The 5,223-nt window shown below is 46.9% G+C and overlaps 1 long non-coding RNA gene across 1 annotated transcript; it reads right to left on the bottom strand.

The window, feature by feature from the left end:
- Positions 1-1,449: 1,449 nt before the first annotated feature.
- On the bottom strand, positions 1,450-5,008 carry LOC128774209 (uncharacterized). Its single transcript, XR_008418684.1, has 2 exons — positions 4,054-5,008; positions 1,450-3,550 (listed from the first exon to the last, which is right to left on the bottom strand). It is a non-coding gene; the product is annotated as an uncharacterized LOC128774209 (long non-coding RNA).
- Between the last annotated feature and the right edge of the window lie 215 nt (positions 5,009-5,223).

Raw genomic sequence — 5,223 nt, 5'->3', positions numbered from 1 at the left:
TCTCTCTGTCTCTCTCTCAAAAAATGAATAAATGTTAAAAAAAATTTAGATAAGAAAACTGCAAAAATAATCAACAACGCATAATCACAGGGGAAAATTTTCACATGTCTCTGTCAGAAAATCACAGCTTAATTTAAACCACATCATTTAACAAGCTTGACCTAGATGGACATAGATGCTAAATATTGTCTTCAGACTCGAATCTGACATTTAACAAAATTGAATTCGACATCAGGTTGCAGAGGAAATCTCAACTGATATTGTACAGATCATCTCCTGACACTAAGTAATAAAATGAGAAATCCCAAATGTTTGCAAGCTAAAAAGCACATTTCTAAATAATTCAGATGATAAAGCATCATAAAAAGTCTCAAGTATTTAGAACTGAAGACAGTGAAAGGACAAGATTTCCAAACATGGAAAAAAGTAGCAATGAGAGGAACTAAAAATAGTCATTGGCAAGTAATAGTGAAAATAACATATTTAATGCAAGGTGTTAGAAAAAATAGCAGGAAAGAAAATGTGTAACAAAAGGAAGAACATGCTAAAGATAAGTACAGAAGTTAGTGAAGCAGGGAATATACAAAAGAAAGAATTAACAAGTGCACAGTTAATTCTCCAGGAGGACAAAATGAATACACTTCTGGAAATAAAGATCGCAAAAAAAAAAAAAAAAAAAATGGAGATCACAAATGAATTTTATCAGGAGCTCAACGGTAGACGTAAACACACAATCGAATTCTTTAGCGAAATAAGCACGATGGACAACTTTCTGTCAAGCAGATTTAAGAGCTGTGCAACATGAAATAGACAAATGCATAGAAAAAAGAAAGATGATCAAAAAGTAATAGGAAAGCGGGAAGCATTTAGGACATTAAGTCAGTAGAGTCATAAATCTACTTGCAAAAAAAAAACAAAGCATCAAACTGGACAGCATTACAGGCAAGTTTTATCAAGCCTTCAAGAACACATAACCCCTATTCAATACAAATTGTTCCGTAGAAATTTCCTACGGGGAAATATGGGACAGGGGCGGGAGGAGGGGCTCCCCGGCTCCTCTTATAAGGGTAGCAGAATTGTGATGCCAAAAGCAGGCAGAAACGGTACCTACAAGGAAAATAGGAACACAGATGCGCAAATCCTATATCAAAATTAGCAAACCAAATCCAGCAGTCTATATATAAATGCTTTATCGTGAGCACAGAGTCTTTAACTCAGGAATATAAGACAGTTCAACACCGAAATATCTGCTAAAGTAATTCACCACATTAAAAGATTAAAGGGAAAGTCCATATACATAATCATCTTATTCGATGCAGAGAAGGCATTTGCTAAAATACAATTTCCACTCACGATTTTTCCCACTGATGAGTTTTTAAAGCAAATCCTCTTCGAACTGAGAATAGACACAAATTTTCTTTTTTAAAACATTTTTTAAATGTTTATTTATTTTTGAGAGAGAGAGAGAGAGAGAGACAGAGCTCAAGCGGGGGAGGGGCAGAGAGAGAAGGAGACACAGAATCCGAAACAGGCTCCAGGCTCTGAGCCGTCAGCGCAGAGCCCAACGCGGGGCTTGAACCCACGAACCGTGAGATCATGACCTGAGCCAAAGTCAGATGCTTAACTGAGCCACCCAGGCGCCCCTAGACAGAAATTTTCTTAAACTGCCAAGAAACACCTACCAAAAAGCATCATACTTAATGATAAACCACTAGAATTATTTTCCTTGGCGCCAAGAGCAAGATAAGGATGCCTGTTCTATCGTTCTGATTCGGTATTTTACCAGGACCTTCAGCTAAGCTAATACACAAGGGAAAACACATTTCTTTGGGTAAATATTTGGCTGCATTGAATTGGCATCAATGCAGATTGATGGTGAAATTGAAAATGGGGATTTCTTCCTCACGTGAGTGTCTGAAGGTGTTCCGGAGCCAACACCGGCGGTCCATGAGGTTGTCCAGGGAGCCACGCTCCGTCTATCTGGGTGTTTCACCGTCCCTAGAGTGCTGCCCTCAGCCTGTGGTCCACGCCCCGGCCACCACGTCTGCAGGTAAAAGTCCAAGAACCACCAAGGCAATTTTGAGGACGATAGATGAGACATTTGCCCTTCCAGATGTATATACTTGCTCTAAAGGGATATGCGGTAATAAGCCAGTGGTGGCTTGCATCTAAGAAAAATAGACCAACAGGGTAGAACAGGGAAGCCAGAGGCAGATGGTCAGTCTGTGACAATTTGGCAAATGCCAGTACAGATCAGTGGAGGGCAAGAGTGAGCAGTACCGGAAAGGCAAACATAAAATGTATATTTCCCTTATACGACACGTGAACATAAGTTCCAGATGAATTACAGACCTGAATGAGAAAAAAGCAAAACTCTCGATCTTTTAGGAGAAAGCACAGAACATCTTTATGACGCCAAGACAGAGAACGACTCACGATTCCCCAAAGCGCCAATGGTGCGGAATCCGAGAAATACATTGGACTCGGTGGAAATTTAAGGACAGTGTAACGAAGTAAAAGGACAGTGTAACAAAGTAAAAAGACAAGCTTCACTCTGGGAGATGTTTTACAAGCACCATATTGCTCAATAAATTTTGGATGAATAGATGCATGGAGGGATGGTTGAAAAGAGATATTTGTTTACTTCTCCTGCCTCACCTCCAAGCGGGCAGGGAGCCCGAGTGTTTGTTACGGTTTTAAAACGTGGTGTGCTAGCAGAAAAGTCGAGTTACGGTAAAGAAATAGATCAGGAGGCGGCTACCATTGGAAAGAGAGTTCATTACACACAGTTGCCAAGAGAGGCGGTATACCTCTTGCCAGGGAGCCTCAGGGGGAAGCACCAGGCTCGGTCAGGGGCACAGGGAGAGGAGGGAACTGTGCGCATCTGCCTTTAGCGTAGTTTCCATGGAAAGGAATGTTCGAGGCAGGATAAGCAGGTTTAGGATTGGCTACTTTGAAAAATCTCAGCAGGCTCTGGGGCACAGGAGACACCCCAAGTTGTCTGATAGCTGGCCTTGGAGTGATCAGGACAGGTGCACAGTGATACAGAAGGATTTTTTTTAGGAGTGTGGGGGGGGAGGGGGCTCTGGATTGATCGATCTGTGTTTGTATAGTATTTTTTTAAGAGAGAGAGCAGGGAAGGGGCAGAGAGAGAGAGAGAGAGGAAATCCCAAGCAGGCTCCACACTGTCAGCGCACAACCTAACGTGGGGCTCGAACTCACGAACCGTGAGATCATGACCTGAGCTCAAACCAAGAGTGGGACGCTTAAACCACTGGGCCATGCAGGTGCCCCTTGATCTGTATTCGAAAAGCACGTCCCCTCTGACCATAGGGTGTGGCGGAAGAAGGTCAAGGGAAGCGGGAGGCCGAGGCGAGGGGACCCAGGGACGTCCAAGCACATGCACGCAGGGCAGAGGTTCGGACATCGTCTCCAGAAACTGGAAATGCGGTCGATACAGTTACACGCCGGCTACCGCTCCCACCTTCCGACCTTTTTTATTGCCTCGCTCTGAATTTCCTTTCCTGGTAAACAGCTGCTCAGTCTGGAGCTTCAGGGGAAAAGGATGAAATTAAAGTGTCAAAACCAAAAATTTATTCCTGTTTGTGCCTTATTTTTGGTGCCTGGCACACAGGGCCTGGTAGACAGGCCCAAAACACTGGTTTCTTACCCTCACCTGCTTTGCCTGACGGAAAGACAAGGCCTCTCCCCGTCTGCGGAAGGAGGGACACACGACGGCCCCTTCTGGAACAGGCCCCTCTTTGGATCAGCTCGTTCCCTTGCCCACACTCCTCACGCACCCAGCCCACTTTGTTCCCCAAATGCTTTTCTGCCAAGCTCACTACATGAGCAAAGTAATGGTTTTATTTGCATGAGTGAGACTCTACCCTAGATTAATCTCACAGCATCGATTTTAGGATATTTAAGTGTGAACCCAGCTGTCATACTCTCCCCCAGGAGTGGAGTTCGGGGCCCGACGCTCGCTCTAGCCGCCCACGAAACGGAGCGTCCCAGCCTGCCTGCCAGCTACCAGCTTCTGGAAGAGGTGCTGACCTGGAACCGGAAGGAGGAGTTCCTCCCCGGCCTGTTGGAGGCGGGAGGGCGCTGGCTTTGAATCTGTCGCAGACCTGACCAGTCTCGGCTGCCTGGGAAGCTCCTCCATTCGGCCACGTTTGCAGGGTCCTGTAATAGAGCAGGAACTCCCTGGGAAGTCGGGTGTCGATAAGACAGGGTCACGTGCCTGCGTTCCAGAAGGAGCGACAGCCAAGAGAGCCCCCAATTCCGATATGGAAGGGGCAGGACCAGCGATATAATTCACAGCCCCCCCGATGCAACATGAAAATGTGGGGCCTCTTGTCCAAACATTATTAAGGATTTCAGCCAGCGGAGCATTAAACACACAGGGGGCCCCCCAGGAAGCCGGCCCTGGGAAGGAAGTGTGCTCCCTGTCCTGCCCCCGGAAGGAAAGAACAGCATTTATCGCCAGAGGCGGGGATGGCCGAGTTAAGTCGGCACAAACGAAACCTCACCAAACAACCCTACCTTCCCTCGGTTTCCCCCATGTGTTCACCTTCTGCCCCTAGGGGCTCACAAGCACTTTTCGTCACCTTGTCCCTTCTCCATAATCTATTGCCTTCTGTTGAAGTGACACGTTAAGTCCCCTGAGTGTCACTGCCCTTCTGGGCCTTCGTCCTCTTGCTCTGATGTCCTTCGTGCACCTAACAATGAGCATTCTAGCATCAGATGAAATCTGCGTGCCATTTCTCTCGCGCACGGGCCTTTGACAGTGCAGCTCCTAGGCCCTGGCCCTAGAACCTTGTTCTTGAGGGGAGAGAGGGAAGCTTTTCCTCCCCTGAAACCTTTACAAGCGGAGGCCCTCCCCTGGCTGTGATGGGAAACAAAGCTCGGCGTGCCGTGACATCGCTAGCTTTGAAGGTGGAGGAAGGGGCCGTGAGCCAGGGGATGTGGTGGCCTCTGGAAACTGACAACAGCCAGAAAGAAAAGAGGGTCCTCGACGCTACAACCACAAGGGGCTGAATTCTGCCACGAGAACATGCAAGGACGTTCTCCCCAGAGCCTCCAGGTCCTCCCCAGAGGTCCTCCCCAGAGCCTCCAGAAAGGAACCCAGGGGGACCTGTATCTGACTTAGGAGCCACAGAACGGTCAGGTGACCTGTGTGTGTTGTTTAAGCCACAAGTTCACGGTCACCTGTTACAGCAGCAA

The sequence above is a fragment of the Panthera pardus genome, unplaced genomic scaffold (assembly GCF_024362965.1).
Source record: "Panthera pardus isolate Hobbes unplaced genomic scaffold, ASM2436296v1 HiC_scaffold_3, whole genome shotgun sequence".
NCBI lineage: Eukaryota > Metazoa > Chordata > Mammalia > Carnivora > Felidae > Panthera > Panthera pardus.
This window is presented reverse-complemented; position numbering and strand designations above follow the sequence as displayed.